General features: G+C 45.9%; 1 protein-coding gene across 3 annotated transcripts in view; it reads left to right on the top strand.

Moving 5' to 3' along the window:
• Nucleotides 1–25,182, top strand: part of zbtb16a (zinc finger and BTB domain containing 16a) — a 249,362-nt gene that overhangs the window by 96,547 nt on the left and 127,633 nt on the right. The gene's annotated exons all lie outside the window — the stretch shown is intronic.

Here is a 25,182-nt window from a genome sequence, read left to right as displayed (position 1 = left end):
TGGAATGAAGAGGTTCTCTTCATAGAATCACAGACTCCCTACAGTGCAGAAGGAGGCCATTTGACCCATCGAGTCTGCACTGACCACAACCCCACCCAAGCCCTGTGCCCTTGACCCCACAAATTTACCCTGATAATCCACCTGACCCTAAGGGGAATTTAGCTTGGCCAATCCACCTGACTTGCACATCTTTGGACTGTGGGAGGAAACCGGAGTACCCGAAGGAAAACCCACGCAGACATGGGGAGAATGTGCAAACTCCACGCAGTCACCCGAATCCGGAATTGAACCCGGGTCCCTGGCACTGTGAGGCAGCAGTCCTAGCCACTGTGCCGCTCTTCTGAGGAAAAATTGAGCCTGGTGTTGGAGTTTACGAGCATGAGAGATGATCCAGAGTATACGCGACAGGGTGGATGCTGAGACAATGTTTCCCCTTGTGGAGAAGCCTAGAACGGGGGACCCAGTTTGAAAATGGGCTGTATCCCATTTAAGACTGATATGAGGAGACTATTTTTCTCTTGAGGAAGGTAAAAGCGTGGAATTCATTAGCAACGAGTAGTGGGGGACAGGGTCATTGGATATTTTCAAGGCATGAGTTAGGTTTTTGATCAACAAGGCAGCCAAGGGTTATTGGGTAGATAGGAAAACAGAGTTGAGGCTGTAACCAGATCAGCTATGATCTTATCGAATGGCCTACTTCTACTCCAGGCTCTCGTGCATTTACAAAAGTGGTCATTTTTCATGTATGCGTACACGTAATGACTGAAGAGGGGAAAGGGTCTGAGAGAGGAGAGTCTGTCTAACCCAACCCTGCCTTATCCCAACATGCGCATACTTTGATTCAGTTAACAAGCAAGGAGGGAATTCTGTCCTCTCTCTGATTTAGATCCACTGTGATCAAATACAACATCCTGGATACTGGGCTGATTTAAATTTTCAAGATCATATATTTTGCTCATTAAGACTGTAGTGAGAGATGGAACAATGAGAGGTTACCAGAGTTGAGGTAAGATCTGCAGGGTGTCACCTGAAGCAGTGGACCAGGTTCAAGGGGTTAAAATGGCCTTTGCTGTTCCTTGGCTACCCTGGATGAGATCATCAAATAGTCTTGTCCAATAGAAATGCTGACCAGCCAACTGAGACCTCACGGGGGAGGGAATCACTTTCCGTACTCTCTGACGATGCAAAAAATGCAATTGGATGTTTGCTTGACATTTACTGCCACCTCTGTAATCTCCTCCAGCCCTCCAACACTCCAGGATATATCTACACTCCGCTCATTCTGGCCTCTTGCGCATCCCCAATTTTAAACACTCGATCACTGGCGGCCATGCCTTCAGCTGCCAGAGATCTGACGTTCCCACCTCCGCTCTCCTCCTCGAAGACACACCTTCAAACATACCACTTTAGTCATCTGACCCCTAACACCACCTTATGTGGTTTGATGTCCTATTTTGTTTTGTTATGCTCCTGTGAAGTGTCTCGGGAAGTCCCTTACATGAAAGGGGCTCACAAGTTGTTTTCTAACCAAGGAAATCAAGCACTCGGATCCAATCAATACTATACTTTCCATCTTGCCATATTATTCAGAAAGCGCGTGAATATGTAAATTGACACCTCTATGATGTCGATTGCCCTTTTATTTTGCAAGTCAAATTGCAACGAGCTGCATCTAGATTCACATTTAGCCACATGTGACTAAGTGGTTAACCTATGGGACAGCACTTAGCGACGACGAGCCAGACTCTCTGCGTAGAGGAGGTTCTTGAAATTTTTGTTTTTCTCTCAGTTGATTGGAGGTGAAAAGTTGTGGTGTTAATCATGGGCGCAGAAGCAGTGGAGGATATGGTTGTGTTTGCGTGACCTTATCAGTGGAAGAAAGTTTGATAGGAACGAGTTACATTTTTAAAAATTACACTGTGTATCTGTAGCTGTCCACAGAATAGTAAGAAATTCCGTCTGTGTGCGTGTACGTAGGCAGATTGACCTCCCTGGTCTGTTCCGCAATTCGTTTAGGTCACAATTGATGAGTATCTTGCCTCTCTCTACCTGCCTCGCTTCCGAAATCTTGTGGTGTCTATTCTGAGACTTTCCAATTGGCCGAACATCAACACCATTTTGGGGGAGGATTCCCACTGTCCTCTGTTTGGAAAATGTGCTTCCTAACTTCACCGTTAAATGCCCAAATTTTAATTTTTAAGATTATTTAAGAGCTCCACCAGGACTGGGTTTTTGTATATTAAAATCCTGTAACTTTTAGCTGCTGGTTTACGGGATCCCCATGTGATGAGGCACTTGGAAAGAATGCCGAATGAGTCTAAGTTGCAGCAGAGATGCAGTAGCATGTGGACTCCCCCAGTCAGAGGAAGTGGTTGCTCTTTATGAAAATCCCTATGAAATCCTTTAATCATCTGAAACACTTCATTTCAATCCCCCTCCAATCTTCTATGTAAAGGAATCCAAGCCTAGTTCATGCAACTCTCCTGGCGAGTGGCTCGGAGGAGAACTTGCAGGTGGTAGTGTTCCCATGTGTCTGCTGTCCATATCCTTGCAGACTGTAGTGGTCTTGGTTTTGGGAGATGGTGTTGAAGGAGGCTTGGTGAGTTTCCACAATGCATCTTGTAGGTGGTACACATAACTGCCATTGTGCATGGAAGGAGGGAATGTTTGTGGATGGGGTGCTAATCAAGCAGGCTGCTTTGTCCGAGATGGTGTCAAACTTCTTGAGCGTTGCTGGAGCTACACTCATCTAGGCAAGTGGAGAGTATTGCATTACACTCCTGACTTGTGTCTTGTAGATAGTAGACCGGCTTTGGGGAGTCAGGAGGGGAGTTACTTGCTGCAGGATTCCTAGCTTCTCGTAGCCACGGTATTTATACGACTAGTCCAGTTCCATTTCTGGTCAATGGTAACCCCCAGGATATTGATAGTGGGGGATTCTGCAATGGCACTGCTATTGAATATCAAGGGACAATGGCTAGATTCTCTCTTTTTTAGGAAATAGTCATTGCCCGGCACTTGTGTGGCGCTAAGGTCACTTTTTCCATTTGTCAGCCCTAGCCTGGATATTGTCCAGGTCTTGCTGCATTTGGAAATGGATTGCAGGCTCGATGGACCAAATGGCCAATAGTCCCATCCTGATGGAACTTCCCATTTCTGTTCTCTGCCAAAGGGGTGGGGGGAGTGGTGGTGGTGGAATCTGCCAGTTGGCAATCAATGTTTGTCGGGCTTTCTTTCCATCCAAGAGCTATTTCCCAGCCTGTTTAGCAATCCGGGACAGAAACATGACTGATTTTCCCAATAATCATAAGAACATAAGAACATAAGAAATAGGAGCAGGAGTAGGCCATCTAGCCCCTCGAGCCTGCCCCGCCATTCAACAAGATCATGGCTGATCTGACGTGGATCAGTACCACTTACCCGCCTGATCCCCATAACCCTTAATTCCCTTACCGATCAGGAATCCATCCATCCGCGCTTTAAACATATTCAGCGAGGTAGCCTCCACCACCTCAGTGGGCAGAGAATTCCAGAGATTCACCACCCTCTGGGAGAAGAAGTTCCTCCTCAACTCTGTCTTAAACCGACCCCCCTTTATTTTGAGGCTGTGTCCTCTAGTTTTAACTTCCTTACTAAGTGGAAAGAATCTCTCCGCCTCCACCCTATCCAGCCCCCGCATTATCTTATAAGTCTCCATAAGATCCCCCCTCATCCTTCTAAACTCCAACGAGTACAAACCCAATCTCCTCAGCCTCTCCTCATAATCCAAACCCCTCATCTCCGGTATCAACCTGGTGAACCTTCTCTGCACTCCCTCCAATGCCAATATATCCTTCCTCATATAAGGGGACCAATACTGCAAACAGTATTCCAGCTGCGGCCTCACCAATGCCCTGTACAGGTGCATCAAGACATCCCTGCTTTTATATTCTATCCCCCTCGCGATATAGGCCAACATCCCATTTGCCTTCTTGATCACCTGTTGTACCTGCAGACTGGGCTTTTGCGTCTCATGCACAAGGACCCCCAGGTCCCTTTGCACGGTAGCATGTTTTAATTTGTTTCCATTGAGATAGTAATCCCATTTGTTATTATTTCCTCCAAAGTGTATAACCTCGCATTTCTCAACGTTATACTCCATTTGCCATATCCTCGCCCACTCACTCAGCCTGTCCAAATCTCTCTGCAGATCTTCTCCGTCCTCCACGCGATTCACTTTTCCACTTATCTTTGTGTCGTCTGCAAACTTCGTTACCCTACACTCCGTCCCCTCCTCCAGATCATCTATATAAATGGTAAACAGTTGCGGCCCGAGGACCGATCCCTGCGGCACGCCACTAGTTACCTTCCTCCAACCGGAAAAACACCCATTTATTCCGACTCTTTGCTTCCTGTCGGATAGCCAGTCCCCAATCCACTTTAACACACTACCCCCAACTCCGTGTGCCCTAATCCTCTTCAGCAGCCTTTTATGGGGCACCTTATCAAACGCCTTTTGGAAATCCAAAAACACCGCATCCACCGGTTCTCCTCCATCAACCGCCCTAGTCACATCTTCATAAAAATCCAACATGTTCGTCAAGCACAACTTTCCCCTCATGAATCCATGCTGCGTCTGATTGATCGAACCATTTCTATCCAGATGCCCTGCTATCTCTTCTTTAATAATGGATTCCAGCATTTTCCCTACTACAGACGTTAAGCTGACCGGCCTATAGTTACCCGCCTTTTGTCTCCTTCCTTTTTTAAACAGCGGCGTAACATTAGCCGTTTTCCAATCAACCGGCACTACCCCAGAATGCAACGAGTTTTGATAAATAATCACTAACGCATCCACTATTACCTCTGACATTTCTTTCAATACCCTGGGATGCATTCCATCCGGACCCGGGGACTTGTCCACCTTCAGTCCCATTAGTCTACCCAGTACTGCCTCTCTGGTAACATTAATTGTATTAAGTATTTCTCCTGCTGCCAACCCTCTATCGTTAATATTTGGCAAACTATTTGTGTCCTCCACCGTGAAGACCGACACAAAAAACTTATTTAAAGACTCAGCCATATCCTTATTTCCCACTATTAACTCCCCCCTCTCGTCCTCCAAGGGTCCAACATTCACTCTAGCCACTCTATTCCTTTTTATATATTTATAAAAACTTTTACTATCATTTTTTATATTAATTGCTAGCCTAGCTTCATAGTCTATCCTTCCTTTCTTTATCGCTTTCTTAGTCTCTCTTTGTTGTTTCTTAAATTTTTCCCAATCACTTGTTTCTCCACTATTTTTGGCCACTCTGTACGCAGCTGTTTTTATTTTAATACTCTCCTTTATTTCCTTCGTTATCCACGGCTGGTTCTCCCTTTTCTTACAATCTTTGTTTTTTGCTGGAATATATTTTTGCTGAGAACTGAAAAGGATCTCCTTAAAAATCCTCCACTGTTCCTCAGCTATCCTACCTGCCAGCCTGCTCTCCCAGTCTACCTTAGCCAATTCATCCCTCATCCTATCATATTTCCCTCTGTTCAAACAGAGGGCACTGATTTGGGACCAAACTTTCTCCTCTTCCATCTGAATCAGAAATTCGACCATATTGTGGTCACTAGACCCAAGAGGGTCCTTCACAATAAGATCCTTAATTCTACCTACCTCGTTACACAATACCAGATCCAAAATAGCTCGTTCCCTCGTCGGTTCCGTAACATGCTGTTCAAGGAAACTATCCCGACAGCATTCTAAGAACTCTTCCTCCATTCCACCCTTACCGACTTGAGTCTGCCAGTCAATGTGCATGTTGAAGTCCCCCATAATTATTGCCGTTCCGTTTTTACACGCATCCCTTATCTGCTTGTTTATAGCCCTCCCTACTTCAACATTATTATTTGGAGGCCTATATACCACACCTACTAGTGTCTTTCTCCCTCTACTATTCCTCATCTCTACCCATAACGATTCCACGTTTTGTTCCTCAGAGCCTATGTCATCCCTCAGTACTACCCTGATATTATCTCTTATTAATAGCGCGACCCCACCACCTTTTCCTTCCTGTCTATTCTTCCTAAACGCCTGATACCCCTGGATATTCATCTCCCAGTCCTGGTCACCTTTCAGCCACGTTTCTGTAATGGCCACTAGATCGTACCCACTTGTGCTGATTTGCACCATCAACTCATTTACCTTGTTCCGAATGCTTCGTGCATTCAGGCAAAGTGTCCTTATTCCAGCTTTTATCTGGACCCGCTTTGATGAGTCGCGAACACCCTCTCCCTCTTCTCCCTTATCTAAATTACCGCCTTCATTCACTTGCACCCTCTCCTCTACCATTAATTTTGTAATTCCCCTTACCCCTGCATCCTCCCCCCCATCAATTAGTTCCTTGATCCTAGTCAACTCTTCTAGCTCCCCTCCCCCCAACCTATCGAGTTTAAATTCTCCCCAGTAGCCTTAGCCAACCTACCGGCCAGGATATTGGTCCCCGTGTGATTCAAGTTCCACCCGATTTTTGTATACAGATCACCCCTGCCCCTAAAGAGGTCCCAATGGTCCAGGAACCTGAATCCCTGCCCCCTGCACCAGTCCCTCAGCCACACATTCATCCTCCACCTCACTCCATTCCTGCCCTCACCTTCCCTCTTTAACGATTCCACGTTTTAATCGCCTCTTTAAAGAGAGTCCTTCATTTACATAATACCTTTCACAATCTAAGCATGTCCCAAAGCACTTTACTTCGATGAGTCATAGAATCCCTACAGTGAAGGGGGAGGCCATTTGGCCCATCGAGCCTGCGCCACCGACAAACCCACCTGGGCTCTATCGCCGTAAACCCGCGTATTTACCCTGCTAATCCCCCGACAATTATGGGGGAATTTACCATGACCAATCCACCTAACCAGCACGTCTTTCGGACTGTGGGAGGAAGCCAGAGCACCCGGGGGAAATCCATGTACACACAGGGAGAATGTGCAGACTCTGCACAGACAGTTATCCAAGGCTGGAATTGAACCCAGGTCCCTGGCGCTGTGAGGCAGCAGTGCTGACCACTGTGCCACTTTTTGAAGTGCGGATGTAAGGTAGTGGGGGGAAAGCCGAGGGCAATGAGATTATGTCGGGGAGAAGCATATTGTTGGGGAATTGATTTGCATAATTACACCGATACGAGTATCGCCGGGATATCAGTGAATCAAAATGTAAGTTGTTCGCCTGTACTCTGGAGGGAAAACATTAACCCGCATTACAGCTGTAGGTTTGTCGTTTACAGGAAAGGGTTATGTCTGGAGTGGGTATTGGAGCTGTACAATTCCAGAGCGAGCAATAAATGGCAAATGTTTGGCATACTGGTGATAGATATAAGGCTGTGCGATCTTGGATCTCTTTTTGTGGGGGAAGAATATCTCCAGCGTATGAGCCTGGACCAAGTTTGTGTCAGGAAGCTGTTGCCCATCATTTACAATCCGGGACAGATGTTTGATCGGTGTGAAGGCCTGAGGTGGAACGAATGAAAGTTGTCCTCATCAACTGGAGAAGTTATTTTTTATTATTTCTACACCCCACAAGCGGGGAAGGCTGTTGACTGAAGAGCACCCAGTGCCCAGAAGGGATTGGTGTCTGGCAGATTGGTCCGAGCAGGTTTTAAAAAGTACTGATTTATCTGGCCCAACTCTATTACTGCTCAATAACACAGGGCTGTAATCTGCTTTCGTTTGAAATGAAACTGTGATTGATGAGTGTGTGTGCCTCTTAAATTTAGAAATGAGGTGTTCAAACATATGTTTTGAAGACGTAAATTTCAAATTTATTGCTGGTGTCAAACATGACTGCTGGTCGGGGAAGCTTGTTAACTCCTAAATATTGCTGGAAAGGTTTTATTTCCTGGATGGTGCATTGCTGCAGGATTTCTCTGACTGACTCTGGGCACCTATTGTGTGAGTGGGTAAATAAACCCACCCCCCACCTTTCCCACCTTGATACCCTAGCTACATAATCCAATTGCCCTCCACTTTCAAGTGGCACACCGGTTAGCATTGCTGCCTCACAGCGCCAGGGACCCAGGTTCGATTCCCACCTTGGGTCACTGTCTGTGTGGAGTTTGCACATTCTCCCCGTGTCTGCGTGGATTTCCTCCGGGTGCTCCGGTTTCCTCCCACAGTCCAAAAATGTGTTAGTTTGATTGGCCATACTAAATTGCCCCTTAGTGTCAGGGGGACTAGCTATGGTAAATGCATGGGGTTATGGGTTAGGGCCTGTTTGGAATTGTGGTCGGTGCAGACTCGGTGGGCAACCGCTCCCTGACGCGAACTTGGTCCAGGCTCACCTCATATGCTAGAGATATTCTTCCCCACAAAAAGAGGTCCAGGATTGCACAGCCTTACATTTATCACCAGTCTCCTTCTGCACTGTATTATTCTATGATGAGTGGTATTTTTGTTTTGTTGAGTCTGGTTCCATGTCTGCAGTTCTGCCCTTGCCCTCGCCTTGCTGCTGCGGTGAGCACACTGTCCATAGACAAAGGATCAATCCTGTATCCAAAGCCCAAAAGGGCTTTAACAAAGGGTCATCTGGACTTGAAACATCAGCTCTTTTCTCTCCTTACAGATGCTGCCAGACCTGCTGAGGTTTTCCAGCATTTTCGTTTTTGGACTATATCAATACAAGTCTTTCTTTGAGCCCCTGCAGTCTTTGTGTTGTTGCTGCTTGGGTAGGGAATTCAACAGAATGTGGGGAGAGGTTATTAGCTCTGGGGAGTCCTTTTGGAGGATGAGGAATCCCAAGGAGTGTTCACATCGGGAATTGGAATAATGCGGAAAACTTAGGGCATCAATCTAGTCTCGATAGTCCAGCAAAGTTTGGGAGTGAACTCTGATCACTTCAAATCCACTTGCGCCTTGAGCTTTGTTAACTGCCTTGAATTTACTCCAGGATAAGTTAATGTTTTACACAGTAAACTGTTAAGTTTATTGGAGAGGTTTTTTTTTTTTTAAAAGAGATTTATTTTGTGGCTGTCAACAGCCACGCTGTAGAAATTCACACTGAAATTTACTGATTGTGGCATATCAAAATTCTGCGCATACGTCGTGTCATTCGCTGCTTGGAGAATTCCAGTAGTTTTGTTAGGATGGAATTGAAATGCGGTTCACTTCTGTTTTGTACCTACCGTCAGTAAATCGTAAAGCAATTTGATGCAGCTCTGTGAACTTTGCTCTATAGTATTGTTAGCTCCAAACCTGGAGCAGAACTGGACAGAGTTGTCCCTTTAAGATGAAGTATTTTGCAATTAGTTTCCTTTTCCCTGTTGAACAGTCACCTGGATTGTCTTCCCTCAGAGGTCCACCTCTCTCTAACTTCCTCCAGCCATCCCAACAGCACTGCATTTGCCACTCTAAAGCCAGCCCCTGCCACACTCCTTTTCAAGATTAGGATTATATTCACCGGAGTTTAAAAGAGTGAGAGGGGATCTCATAGAAACTTATAAAATTCTAACAGGGTTAGACAGGATAGATTCAGAAAGAATGTTCCCAATCGTGGGGGAGTCCAGAACTTGGGGGTCATAGTTTGAGGATAAAGGGTAAACCTTTTAGGACTGAGGTGAGGAGAAATTTCTTCACCCAGAGGGTGGTGAATGTGTGGAATTCACTACCAAAGTTGAGACCGATTCTCTGATTTTAAGAAGAAATTAGATATAGCTCTTGAGGTATATGAGGGGAAGGGGGGATCAGGATATAGATTTCGATGATCAAAATGAATTGTAGAGCAGGTTCGAAGGGCCAAATGGCCTACTCCTGCTTCTAGTTTCTATGCAAGACAAAATCTACCTCCTTGTCCAAGATTTTGCCCACATGAAATCATAAATAGGAGCAAGGGTAGGCCATATAGACGTCAAGCCTGCAATAGATCATGGCTGACAATCTACCTCAGTTCCACTCTCTTGCCCTTGCCATGTACCCCTCGATTCCCTTAGTGCTCGAAAGCCTATCAGTCGTACTTTTAAATATACTCTATGATGGAGTATGCATAGCTCTTGGGAGGAAAGAATTCCAAAGATTCATAATCCCAAGTGAAGAAACTTCTCTGCATCTCAGTCCTAATTATCCCTACTTTGGCTTGGTGCCAATTCTTGTTTGATGAGACTTCCATGAAGAACTTGAGATGCTTTGCCACGTTAAAGGTGCTATATAAACGCAAGTTGTTCCATTTTGAAGGCTTTGCTCCAAAGGGAATGATTCCTGTTGTGTGAGCCGCTCACAGTATGGTCTCCCTCCTCTTGTGCGTTGTTACAAAATGCCCTAGTATTTACAGTACAGAAGCAGGCCATTTGGTCCCACAAGTCGATGCTGGTGTTTCTGCTCTGTGCCAATCTCTGCCCACCATCCTCCTGCTAACCCTATCAACAGACCATTCTTTTACTTTCTCTCTTGTGTTTGCTCAAAGTGTTGTACTTGTGTGTAAAACATCAATTCAAAATACTCAAATACCCTGTATATCATCACAAGCAAATAATATTTGCTGGTTGGACAGGTGGTGAACGATGCCCTACATTAAATTATGTTAAAAACACTCACCCATTTATTGTTTATTTACTAAATCCATTCCTTAATTTTGCTACAACTTGCAACACTAAGTCTCTGTTTGCTTAATGGTTGTTCTGTGTGATTGCAGTGTACAGACGCTTCTCATGTTCGCATTAGATCACTTTTATCTCAACTTTGAGAGAATTTAACTTGCTCCAGATGAACTACTTAATGCCTTGGTTAAGGATTGCGGAAATTTCATTAACATCCCCGATGTTTGTGCCACATAATGTCCAGGATCTGTGAATTTACTCTGCACAATCATACCAGTGAGGTGAAAGAATAAACCCAACCGTTCACTCACCATGAGCTTGCATCGCTCTCTGACAACTTATTAGTTTAGCTAAACTTTCTTGTGATTCAATCCTGCTATTGCATTTTTAAAATTCATTCATGGGACTTGGGCATCGCTGGCTGGCCAGCATTCCCTAGTTGCCTAAGGGCAGTTGAAAGTCAACCACATTGCTGTGGCTCTGGAGTCACGTGTAGGTCAGACCAGGTAAGGACGGCAGATTTCCTTCCCTGAAGCACATTAGTGAACCAGATGGGTTTTTCCGACAATTGGCAATGGTTTCATCGTCATCAGTAGATTCTTAACTCCAGATTTTTTTGATCGAATTCAAATACCACCATCTGCTGTGGCAGGATTCGAACTCGGGTCCCCAGAACATTATCCGTGTTTCTGGATTAATAGCCTAGCGATAATACCACTAGGCCATCACCTCCCCTATCTTCTGGTTTGACTTTTGATTGAGAAAGCCAAGGTGGGGGCAGGGTGAGTCATGCCCTTTGGGTACAGGACGGCAGCAAGGTTTAATCATAGAATCCCAACAGGGCAGAAGGAGGCCATTTGGTCCATCGAGTCTGCACCAAGCACAATCCTACCCAGGCCCTATCCCCGCAATCCCACGTACGTACCCCACTAATCCCCCTAACCGACACATCTTGATACAAGAAGGGGCAATTTAGCATGGCCAATCCACCTACCTGCACATCTTTGGACTGTGGGAGGAAACTGGAGCACCCGGAGGAAACCCACGCAGACACGGGGAGAATGTGCAAACTCCACACAGTCACCTAAGGCCAGAATCGAACTCGGGTCCCTGGCGCTGTGAGGCAGCAGTGCTAACAGCCATGCTGCCCAGGACCCCAAGACCAAAGTCTAAGGGAAGTGGAAGGTACATTGTGAGTTGCAAAACTTGGATTTTAAAAGCCTGAGAATTGTAGCTGGGAGGAACGGCACGGCGACAGAGTGGTTAGCACCGCTGCCTCACAGCGCCAGGGACCCGGGTTCGATTCCCGGCTTGGGTCACTGTCTGTGTGGAGTCTGCACGTTCTCCCCGTGTCTGCGTGGGTTTCCTCCCACAGCCTGAAAGACGCACTGGTTAGGGTGCACTGATCCGAACAGGATCAATAGTGTGGCGACTAGGGGAATTTCACAGTAACTTCATTGTAAGCCTTATTTGTGACTAATAATTAAACGTTAAAAACTGAGGGGTATGGCGTTCCACAATTTTGAGATCTTGGCAAAGAATGAGCTTGAGTGAGAGTTTGTGCGATGGGTCTTGAATGTAGACACAGTAAGAAGTTTAACAACACCAGGTTAAAGTCCAAGTTAAAGTCTCCACATCTTGAATGTAGCACAGTGAGATTGAGGGAGGAGAAAGAACAGGTAGTGTATTTAGATCTGAAGAGGAATAGTAGGAGAGAGCCTGGCCACAAGAGCATTGGTGAAATGGGTTCTAATGGATGCTGAATCATTTTATTGGAAGTTAATGAGCAATCAGAAAACAATCTATTTGCTCCTCTCCACTATAACTGAGAGACAACTGGAAAGGATGTTATTAAATTATTGTACATTTTGTGAAGTAATTAATATCAGATCAGGGAATTTGAGACTGTAATTCAATCTCCAGATTGTCCTGTTGTTGACAAACTGTTTCAGCATCTTTCTTGGAAAATACAAAGCTGCACAATTGGATTGCAGCTTTGAACTGCCCCCCAGTAAAAAGCTGTTATCTCCTGTTTAATTACACTGCAGTTAATTATCATTTGTACCGCAGAACAAAATTCTTGCCCTTTGCCCTCACTGGACTTCCTTACACCTCCAGCTCAGCCCAATGAACTATCAGATTGCGCTGTGAGCCTAACGAGCTCAAATTCTACCAAAACATCAAAGTGACCAGATGCCAGTAATGACAATAATTTTTTCTTCCAGCTCTTGTGTCGCTTGCCCAGCTTTGCTCCCTTCGTCCTCCTTTTAAAATCCTCACTCCAGCTTTAACCCACTCTGAGGCCCTTTGGTCTTCTGACACTGGCCTCTTGTTTGTCTATCGAACTCCTACTGTCCCACTGACAGAACAGCTGATTCCATTCTCCGGAACTCTTTCTCTCAAACTGCTCTCACACTGTGCTTCTAACCACCTCCTCCAACTCCCCTCTTAACCGTGAACGACCTTGGAGCAGGTATGGGGTCCATGGTCATTCTTTTTTTCTCCCAATGACCACTGCCCCCCACCCCCCAACTCCCACAACCATACTCACCACCTCCTCCTGCTAACTTAAGCTTTCCACACATGTCGCCTCAAACTTTTGCAGGAAGTTCAGTCTGACCATATTCTTACATAGAAACATAGAAGATAGGAGCAGGAGGAGGCCATTTGGCCCTTTGAGCCTGCTCTGCCATTCATCACGATTGTGGCAGACCGTCCAACTCAGTAGCCCAATCCTGTTTTCTCCCCATAACCTTTGATCCCATTCGCCCCAAGTGCTATATCTAGCCGTTTCTTGAATACATTCAATGTTTTGGCATCAACTACTTCCTGTGATAATGAATTCCACAGGCTCACCACTCTTTTGGGTGAAGAAATGTCTCCTCCTCTCCATCCTAAATGGTCTACCCTGTATCCTCAGACTGCAATCACTGCTTTTGGACAACCCCACCATTGGGAACATCCTTCCTGCATCTACCCTGTCTAGTCCTGTTAGAATAAGTCTCTGAGATCCCCCCCTCATTCATCTGAACTCCAGAGAAAACAATCCTAACCTAGTCAATCTCTCTCATACATCAGTCCTGCCATCCCTGTAATCAGCCTGGTAAACCTTCGCTGCACTCCCTCGAGAGCAAGAACATCTTCACACTGTGTGACTTCTTGGCCAAGTTGTATTTTACTTTTTCCCTTCCCTCCCTCCTCTTGTCTCATCTGACAGATGTCCTCTATGTAATAATAGATAATAAACATGCAACATTCCCAAGACAGAAGTAGGAGAAACCATTAACTCTGATGCCCACCTCCCCAATTATCAACGCAATATGGCTGCCATATATATGACCTATAAGTTTATTCATTGGATGCGGGTGTTACTGGCTAGGTCAATACTTATTGCCCATCCCTAAATGCCCTCAATGATATGGCAGTGAGCTGACTTCTTGAACTGCTTTATGGTATTTGATCAAGGTAATTCCATAATGCTGTCAGGGAGGGAGTTCCAGAATTTTGGTGATGGACAGCAGCAATATGGTTCAAAGTCAGCAGGATATGTGACGCAAGAGAGGAACTTTGCAGGTGTTGGTGTTCCCATATGCCTGCTGCCCTTGTCTTTCTGGGTGGTAGAAGCTGTACTTCCAGAAGGTGCTGTCGAAGAAGTCTTGGTGAGTTGCTGCAGTGGGTCTGCAACCCCCACATCTGAGACTTCCACCACTGAGAAGGATACGATCACTAATTTTACGGGATTGTCATTTTCAAGTCCTAATTTGGACATGTATTGTCATTGTTTGTGTCACTGGGTCAAGGCATAATCTCAGGAGTCTGTGGAAGAACCTACAACTTTTGTGCATGGGTTGAGTTTAATTCTCAAATGAGTTATGTAGCATCATGTAAGTTCATATTATACCCTGGTGATAATACAAGGGGAGCATACGGTTATTGTGGTCATTTCTGTTGAAGCCACCCTGAATTTCAGCATCTTGATGCAGTACAAGAAATGCTGACTTTGCCCAGTAAACAGTCAGTGGAGCTATCGCTCAATGTGGTTCTGAACTGCACGGATCAGAACATTTCCAGGTTTGAATCTTGCTTTGCACTGAGGGGTGCATTTGCCCTGGTGTCTGTGGTGCATACTGGGAAGGAGTGTATGGGATGTTGGGTGATCTCAGGCATGCATCCAGGAGTGGGATACCATTGTCTGTCTCCCTCCTTTATAAATAAGGAAGACCAATTGGGGGAAGGTACAAGGAGGTAGACAACAGGTGTCACTCATGACTTCATCACATGACTTCTTGCCATCTCTTGGCCCACCTTCACACTTTCGCCATTGGTCCATCAGCCAGGCACAATGTCTGTCCACAACCAATTGGAAAAGTAATACCTTTCTTGTTGCCCAATTCAGATTAATCTTGACCCTTGCATGAAGCAACCTATTTTTTTTCCCTCCTTGATCTATGTGATGGAGGCAATGGCCTAATGGTATTATCGCTAGACTATTAATCCAGAAACTCAATTAATGTTTTCGGGACCTGGATTTGAATCCCGCCATGGCAGATGGTGGAATTTGAATTCAATAAAAAACAAAATCTGGAATTAAGAATCTACCGATGACCATGAAACCATTGTTGATTGTTGGAAAAACCCATCTGGTTCACTAATACCCCTTTAGGGAAGAAAATCTGCCGTCCTTACCTGGTCTGGCCTACATGTGACTCCAGAGCCACAGCAATGTAGTTGACTCTCAGCTGCCCACTGGCAACTAGGGATGGGCAATAAATGCTGGCCTAGCCAGCGATGCCCATGTCCCATGAATGAATTTTTAAAAGTCCAATATTTCTATAACTGATAAATGAGAATTTTGAAGAGAATAAAAAAAGTGCCCAATTTTGTTTAATTCCCTGATGATTTGTTTTTTCTTCTGCATTTTGCTCGCTGCAATGTGTTGGAGATCAATTTTCAATTCCTTGATCCTCCAGGACTATTCTAGAGGATTGGTGTCCTCATTCCACAGCCCGGCATGATTCAGCACCTTCAGGTGAAGATGCAGAGGAGAAATGAGTTGTGGGGATGACTAGGTTGGGGGTGGGGGCTTGGGGATTCAATCCTCGCTATCAAAAGTTAAAGGGATGTATGTGTTGCTCCAGCAGGCATCTTTATGGCTAGTTCTAACACTCCTTTTAACACAATCATGTTGATGGGAACAGCAGCATGGCAATGTGCATGGCTTTAGAGAGCTGGGAACTCCTTTAGGAGGGAGGGAGGGAAGGTGGCTGTTACAGAAGTTACTGCCCTTTGAAGTGCTCCTCTTGGCTCTTTACAAGCCCATTTAATTACTTGCAGCTTTGCTGGAGGCCCAGGCTGTATTGGGTGTTTGTTTGTTCTTGGCGATTCCCTTCTTGGGAAGGTTTATCCTGTCAGACTAAAGTATGTGAAGACTGCTGTGATGGCCATTCCTTCTCACTGTCTCTGTTTTAAGAAAAATATTTCACTGGACGCCTCCTCCCTTTCGCCCTTGCTTTATTTCAAATCCATGAGTTTTTTCTCTAGGTACGTTGCCTGCTCGGAGTGACAACATGGATCAGGGGTAATAAGAGTTTATCTGGTTGACTGTAAACAGAGATATACAATGTTGTGCATTTGCAAATTAAACCCAACTGGAAAAACCTCCAATGACTTATGGACCAAGGTTGGATGAGGCCTGTGGGGTGGGGGGTTGGTGCAGGGGGTGTGAGGAGCAATATTTGTTTCATCATTTTGGTTTTTTGGTGACAGTTTTCTAAAGGTGGTTCCCCTCCTAAAAGAGGCATGTTTTCTTAGTTTTGTTTCATTTAATAGCACTGGCTTTAAGCCCAGTTTCTCCCTGTGGGTTTCGTAGAAAAAGGCGAACTTATGTGACTGTTGCATGTTGTGAGGGTGGGAAAAATATTTACTTGCCCCTTCCCCCTCCTAGAACCCCCAGATGTTTGAGCACAGCCAGCACCATTGCAACGCTTACAGGCATCTGTCTCGAGTATAGTGCAGTTTTTGGAACGTTTGAGCTTCATTTGCCCTCTTTTGGATGAGATGTTGAACTAAGGGTCCTTGGGCCTGTTTGGGTGGATGTGAAAGATCTCCAGGCACTATTACGGAGAGAGGCTGGTGAGTTCTCCTGATATCCAGGTCAAATATTGATCCCTCAGTCGGCATCAGAACAAAACGGTTCATCTTGTGATGGTCACATATCCGTTTGCGGGATCTTACTGTGTGAAAACTGGCTGCCACATTTCCAGCATTACTACAGTGACTACACTTCAAAAAGTACTTCATTTTTGCCATAGTGCCGTTTGAGGTGTAGGCTCCTCATGAAAAGCAGCATGTCGATGCAAGTCTTTTTCTCGGTCAGCTTCCCCTTTTCCCTGCCCACTGACACACTGCCTTGAATTCACGTTCTCTCATTCTTCCACATATCTTCAGAAGCGGTTCTGAATGCAGCTTTTAATGCATTTTCACCCCATCCTCCTTTCCAGAAGATTTGGGCTCTGCACCGTTCCTGAAACTGGGGAATTGCTCAGCAAATTCCAATCTGGAAGACCATGGAATCTTGTTACCACATGCAGAAGTTCCGGAAAAAGCACAGAAGTCTTTAACAGGAAACTGGCCTAAAAGGATATGATCATAAAATCCCTACAGTACAGAAGGAGGCCATTCGGCCCATCGGGTCTGCACCGACCACAATCCCACCCAGGCCCTTTTCCCGTAACCCCATGTATTTACCCTGCTAATCCCCTGACACTAGGGGCAATTTGGCATGGTCAATTAACCTAACCCTCACATCTTTGGACTGAGAGGGGAAACCGGAGCACCCGGAGGAAACCCACGCAGACACAACACAGACAGTGACCCGAGGCTGGAATTGAACCCGGGTCCCCGGCGCTGCGAGGCAGCAGTGCTAGCTTCTGTGCATCATCACCATGATGATGGGATTTGATGAAGGATGTTGGGAGAAGGTGCATGTGGAACTAAACAGCACAGAGCAGTTGGGCCGAACGGCGTGTTTTCTTGTGCTCCATTCCAGAAAGCTAGTTGGCGGAGGATGATACTATCTTCTAATGTTTATTTGCAGAGTGAAATGTTACAAGCATACGTCGCCTAACTTAATCACACTACAGTTTTGGGAAGTGTCGGTTTGTATTGTTCAGATTAAACCTTAATTAAAAAATGTAAAAGTTTATTTATTAGTCACACACAGCCTTACATTAGCACTGCAATTAAGTTTACTGTGAAAATCCCCTAGTCGCCACACTCCGATGCCTATTCGGGTACACTGAGGGAGAATTTAGCACGGCCGATGCATCTAACCAGCACGTCTTTCAGACTGTGGGAGGAAACCGGAGGAAACCCACGCAGACACGGAGAGAATGTGCAGATTCAATAATCTCCACCTGCATGTAATTAAACACAATTAACAGTGCCTTCCTCCGATTTCGATATCTGTAAGTAAAGCATTGGTAGCCCTCGGGGAAACTAGAGGTCATAGTTTGGTTTGCAGTACGGGGCACAGAGAGGCCAAATGTGGATAATGCATCTGAGGAGCGGGGGCGAGAAACTGACCAGATGACACAATTAACCATGTTAACAACTGTAATTACAACTGTAGGCACATTCCGTATCATGACCTGCATTGATCTCCTGTGGTTGTCTGATCAATTTAAAATGAAATAAGCCAGTCAATATGGTATTGATTTTGCTATTTCCAAGCATGGTTGAAATGTAGTAACCCATTGTTCTGTGTTCTCGGCTCTCTCGCTGGCAATATTTTTGCAAGAGATTTTTTCCTGCTCCCAAAATAATAAAGTTAGTGTAATGATGGATGTGTGACATTTTCATAACATGCAGTCTTGAACTGAGAGAACCTGGACTACAGTGTGGTTCGGACCTGCTTGGGTCTTGAAAGAACAAGCTTCATAGACACCTACAGCACAGAGGTCATTCTGCCCATTGTACCTGTGCTGGTTCTTTGACAAGAGCGATCCAGTTCGTCCTTCTCCCTCCTCTTGGGGTGGCACAGTGGTTAAGCACTGCTGCCTCACAGTGCCAGGGACCCAGATTCAATTCTAGTGTCAGGTGACTCTGTGTGGAGTTACACGTTCTCTCCGTGTCTGTGTGGGCTTCCACCGGGTGTTCCGGTTTCCTCCCACAGTCCAAAATGTGCATGTTGGGTTGATTGGCCATGCTAAATTGCCCCTTTGTGCCCCACTATGTGTAGGGGGGGGGGTGATTAGGGGGGTAAATACATGGGGTTATGAGGATAGGTCCTGGGTAAGATGCTCTGTCAGATAGTTGGTGCAGACTCGATGGGCCATAAGACATAGGAGCAGAATTAGGCCACTCGGCCCATCGAGTCTGCTCTGCCATTCAATCATGGCTGATATTTTTCTCATCCCCATTTTCCTGCATTTTCCCCTGATCCCCTTATTAATCAAGAACCTATCGATCTCTGTCTTAAAGACACTCAATGACCTGGCCTCCACAGCCTTCTGCAACAAAGAGTTCCACAGATTCACCACTCTGGCTGAAGAAATTCTTCCTCATCTCTGTTTTAAAGGATCGTCCCTTTAGCCTGAGGTTGTGCCCTCTGGTTCGAGTTTTAATGATTCCAACCCAATGTCCTCTTTCTGCATTGTAAGGATTCTATGATTCTCTTCCTCCAGAGCACGGACATTTTTACCTCTACAAAAACGTAGCCAGTTTTCTTCTGCAAGTTTTCACTGGAATCTGCTTCCACTGCGCTCTTTAAAGCGGTGCATTCCAGATCATCATCATTCTGTGCTTAAAACCGAGTCCTGCTCATTTCCCCATGGGATGTCCCAAGTGCTTTACAGTCAGTGAAGTATTTTTGAAGTGCAGTCAATCTGAGGCTCACCCTCAAGCTTTCCCAAATGGCGCTGTGATCAGTGATAGGATTACCTGTTTGAGAGATATTGTTAGCGGAGGCAGTTATTGGCCAGGACACCAGGAAGAACTCCACTGCTCTTCCTCAAAGTAGGGTTCAACTGAGAGGGCAGAAAGAGATTCCGTTTCGTGTCTTATTCTTAAGGTGGTATCACTGACAGTGCAGCACTCCCTCAGCACTGGGAGTATCAGCCTAAATGTCTCTCAATTCTCAACCTTGAGAATTCGAGCGTGTGTTATGACTTTCAGCCCTTTATAAGGGATGGGTGTTGGGGAGAAGGTGGGTGAGAGGGGCGATAAAGGTGAGGAAGGGGTGGTGATGGGTGGTTGTATTGATTCACCCTTGGTTTGACGGGCTTGTGAGACATGTCTCGGAAGGAGACAAGTGGCCCAAATTTGATTCCGTTTCGTCCCCCAATTGAGCCCAGGGCTGTGGATTTGTCAAATTTCCAGGCGCGTCTGACAGGAGTTCCATTCCTTGCATACAAAGGGTTGTCCAAACTCCAATTGGAATTGGAATCGAGTTACTTGCAGCACATTAATAATTTGGATTCGCTCAATATTTTGCTTTACACTGATCCAACAGACATAGTGTTCCTGAACAAAGCTCCAGCTGAGAACTACAAATGGGAGCCATATAACTCCTAAAATCCCAGTGATAGGTTGTCCGTTGTCAGTGGAGAATGTTGAAAGCAGAATGTTATTGTAATATGGTCTTGCATTTGAACTGAAAACACGTCCGGACCGATCAGTTATGGATTTTCAACATCTATTTCAATATGGTGAAAATAATTGCTCGTGGTAATGGAATAATGCACAGCAGTTATTAAGTTTCTCGCCCTAATCCCCATTGTAGCTCATTTTACACCATGGTGTTCCTTGTTTCCAGTGGGAAGCCACCTTTGGAAATGTTGTAATGAGGCAGGACCTACTGGTGTTAACCATCAGCAAAGACTGTTTGTTTATTTTTTCTCCTCCCCTTCAGGTTCACTAAACCAATTGCATAGAATTATACCGGGTCTGCGTCAGAGAAATAGGCCATTCGGCCCAACTGCTCTAAGCCTGTGTTCGTGATCTGCAGAAAACACCACCCAATGCTCCTCTCACCCAATCAGCACGTTGCTATCTCATTTATTTTTTTAAATCAATCTTTAAACGCATCAGTTGCAACATAGCTCCCTGTTGAGATCAGCCAATCATGTTGAGAATCCATCCTGGGATCTTTTGGTCTGAGGATAGATTTGTGTTAAATTAACTTGTTGATTATTCGGAGGAGGATTGCTGCAGACGGATGCTGCGCTCACTCCAGCTGGGAAAATCAAACCCAGGAGCTACCAGTCCAGCCTGTGGTTGAAGAGAGAACTTTGACTTGGATCAAACCAGGGTGCAAGCTGGGAAGTACAGATCTGCCACTGATGGTGATAGTAGCAGTTTGAGAAGATTTATGGAGGGCATCACAGTAGCGGCTGGTTTGTTTGTGGGGGTGAGGGGAGGTGGTGATGATTTTCAGTTTGTCCATTATGACTTTTTTTTTGGAGGTCACATCCGGCACAGTGTTTAGCACTGCTGCCCCACAGCGCCAGGGACCCGTGTTCAATTCTGGTCTTGCGTCATTGCCTGTGTGGAGTTTGCACATTCTCCCCATGTCTGTGTGGGTTTCCTCCGGGTGCTCTGGTTTCCTCCCACAGTCCAAAGATGTGCGGGTTAGGTTGATTGGCCATGCTAAATTGACCCTAGTGTCAGGGTATTAGCAGGTTAAATATGTGGGGTTATGGGAATAGGGCTTGGGTGGGATTGTGGTCGGTGCAGACTCGATGGGCCAAATGGTCTCTTTCTGCACTGTAGGGATTCTATGAATCCAAGAACCTCCATCTTTGGGCTTCAAATCTGACCAATTAGTCTTGTACAGAATTTAACTGGGTCCTGTTGACATCCCTTCATTCCTGACTGAATCCACTTCCTGTCTGAATCCCCCTCCTGCCAAATCAAGCCTGGAGGTCAGTCCCATTTTTCTACCCCATCCCCAAACGATCCCCTCCCTATTGGAGGAAAAGCCCAACAACACAATTGAATTATATAATGTTATGGGTCATATACCTTCCCTATAGGAAGCCTTGTGAATGCAGTGGTAGCACCCCTACCTCTGGACCAGAAGCTCCAGGTTCGAGTCCAACAGCAGGGCTTTTCTCCGAAGGAGTGTTCATTACACAGTTCAACGGGCTGATAATCAGCCAGAAATCCTTCCACTACATCCTCCACTAGTCTCCAAAGGGTAAATAATGGTGTGGCTGTGAAGATGTACTTGGGGGAAAAATAAACCCTATCTCTGCAATCCACTGTAGTCCTGCAACCATCCTTCCTCTAATTCAGAACTCCTGCACCTCCCAATTTCAATTGCACCTCCATTAGCAGCTTGGCGCTAAGCCCCCCCATCTCATCCTTTAAAATGCTCCCACTTTGACAGGCTGTGCAGACTATTATGTTGTCTAAAACACCATGATGTGGCTAGGCTGGCATTGGACTGGGGTAAGCACAGTAAGAAGTCTCACAACACCAGGTTAAAGTCCAAGCAGGTTTATTTGGAATCAGGAGCTTTCTTCATCACCTGATGAAGGAGCAGCGCTCCGAAGGCGGGTAATTCCAAATAAACCTGTTGAACTTTAACCTGGTGTTGTAAGACTTCTTACTGCCTAAAGTACCAGACTGGAGTACTAAGTGACTATGTGAAGACTAAAAGTTCAGTAACCAGCAACCCATGATGGCTCACCTTGCGCTTTTGCTGCTTTGTCTATCACTGAACCACAGAAGGCCCAGGTTCAATCTCGGGATGTGGTGAGTTAGCTTAAGCTTGAGGAGAGGTGGTGCCATTGGTCGTAATTCCCTCCCTGGCTGGCAAGGGGGCACTGTACCAGGGTTGTTGGCAGCTGCTAACCAGTGACCACCACCACCACCACCTCACAAGTGGTGCATCTTCAACAGTGCAGCATTTCATCATTACTGCACCAAAGGCAATGGCCTAGGGGTATTATCGCTCGACTATTAATCCAGAAACTCAGCTAATGTTCTGGGGACCTGGGTTTGAATCCCACCAAGGCAGATAGTGAAATATGAATTCAATTTTAAAAATCTGGAATTAAGTATCTACTGATGACCATGAAACCTTTGTCTATTGTCGGAAAAATCCATCTGGTTCACTCATGTCCTTTTAGGGAAGGAAATCTGCCATCCTTACCTGGTCTGACCTACATGTGACTCCAGTGCCACAGCAATGTGGTTGACTCTTAACTGCCCTCTGAAATGGCCGAGCAAGCCGCTCCGTTCAAGGGGAACTAGGGATGGGCAACAAATGCTGGCCCAGCCGGCGACGCCCATGTCCCACAAATGAATTAGAAAAAGGAATAAATGTTTGTATACAAGTTCTGGAGTGGGGTCCGAAGCCACAACCTTTTGACTTGGGGTGGGGGGGGAAGAGGAGGAGAAAAAGTGCTCTAACTGAACCACGGCAGTACAATAAAAAGGATAAGTGTGGATTCGAAGCCGCCTTACGCATGCACAGTTATGAACCGGTCCACTTGTAAAACCATTTTAGAAAGCTTGGGTTACAAGCATGGTTCTGATTTGTAGACTCAACTGATGAAATTATGAGAAAAGGACAGACATTGGGGAAAGACTTTAATGTTCTACTTTCCCTTGGAGGGGAAGATTACGGTGAGCTGTATTCTCTGTTACTGACTCTGAGCAGTCGATTGCAATACAGTGTGGTTGGCTCTCTTTGGCCTCATTGCTCTTGTGGTTATTTCTGTAATCTTTTAAATTTAAGTATGTGTTGCAATGTCTTTCTCAAAAGGCAGTTTGTGTGGTTCAGGGAGTTTTTAACCATTTGACAAGTTTATGAAGGATGGGGTGTGGAGGGGGGCGGTCATGTCTGGTTCTGTCAACAGTTCCCATGTTGGCATAAGATTGGATGTTAATCATCTGTTTGTTTTTGGGTGGATCCACAGCAAGTCAGTTAGCATTCATGAGAAAAGTCTCCGGGGTTAACAAATCTGGACTTGACCCTGGCAATTCTGTCATGTGATCTCTGACTGCCCCACCCAGTTGATCAGCCTTTCCCTGCGTCTTCAATATTGTGTCAACCGAAGTTCGGTTTTTGGCATTCCTATCTCTTGAGTCACAAGGCTCCAGAAAGTTCCACTCGCGAGCTGGAGTGCAAAACTCAAGACTAACATTCCATTTGCTATTGGAAGTGCCGCGTTTTGGATGAGAAGTTGTTAACCTGAGGCCCCATTGGCTGGGTTAGGGTTAGGGACCTCTGCCCCCAGGATCCAAATCCTGGGGAAAGGCCCACTAGTGGCCTGTCAACTGCTTGATTGGTACGTAATCCTGACGGGCATTCCTGGAAAGATACAAAGCTGCGGTTATGCCTGTCTTGAGCTGGGAGCCAGACCCCTGTCACTGGAACAAGATTCTGCCCACTGCGCGTTTCCAGAACGTTTTCATGGGATGTGAGCTTTGCTGGCATGGCCAGCGTTTATCGCCCCTCTCTAACTGCCCTGAGAAAAAGTAAAGAAAACTTCACCTGCCGAAGGAGCAGCGCTCCATAGTGTGATTTCAAAAAAACCTGTTGGACTTTCACCTGGTGTTGTGTGACCTCTAATCCAGTAAAAGCAGTAGTGAGCCACTGCCTTGAACTGTTGCATGGTGTCAGTGCACCCCCAGCGCTGTTAGGGAGGGAGTTCCTGGATTTTCTACGTCCCCTATGCACAGAGTGCACAGAAGGATCTCATTGAAACTTATAGAATACGGAAAGGCCTGGATGGAGTGGACATGGGGAAGATGTTTCCATCAGGAGAGATTAGGATCCGAGGGCACAGCCTCGGAGTAAAGAGATGACCTTTTATCATAGAAGAATCATAGAAACCCTACAGTGCAGAAAGAGGCCATTTGGCCCATCGAGTCTGCACCGACCACAATCCCACCCAGGCCCCACCCCCTTATCCCTACATATTTACCCGCTAATCTTCTAACTACGCACCTCGGGACACTAAGGGACAATTTTAGCATGGCCAATTAACCTAACCCACACATCTTTGGACGTGGGAGGAAACCGGAGCACCCAGAGGAAACCCACGCAGACACGAGGAGAATGTGCAAACTCCACACAGACAGTGACCCAAGCCGGGAATCGAACCCAGGTCCCTGGAGCTGTGAAGCACTGTGCTAACCACTGTGCTACCGTGCTGCCCGTGATGTGGAGATGCCGGCGTTGGACTGGGGTGGGCACCGTAAGAAGTCTTGCAGCACCAGGTTAAAGTCCAACAGGCTTATTTGGAATCACGAGCTTTCGGAGCGCTGCTCCTTCATCCTTTAGAACTGAGATGAGGAGGAATTTCTTCAGCCAGAGGATGGTGAATCTGTGGAATACATTGCCACAGAAGGCTGGGGAGGCCAGGTTATTGAGTATATTTAAGACACAGATAGGTTCTTGGTAAGGGGATCAAAGGTTATAGGGAAAAGATGGTTCAATGGGGTTGAGAAACATTTTAGCCACGATTGAATGGCAGAGCAGACTCGATGGGCTAAATGGCCTAATTCTACACCTATATCTTTTGGTGTGGATAAGGTTACAACTCTCCTCCTGAAGGGTTGCAAGGGTAGAGACACAGTCGAAACAGCTGCTAAACATCCAGCCACACAAGTT

This window comes from Mustelus asterias, chromosome 27, assembly GCF_964213995.1.
Source record: "Mustelus asterias chromosome 27, sMusAst1.hap1.1, whole genome shotgun sequence".
Classification (NCBI taxonomy): domain Eukaryota; kingdom Metazoa; phylum Chordata; class Chondrichthyes; order Carcharhiniformes; family Triakidae; genus Mustelus; species Mustelus asterias.
Note: the sequence above shows the minus strand (reverse complement) of the source record. Positions and strands in the feature narration are given on the sequence as shown.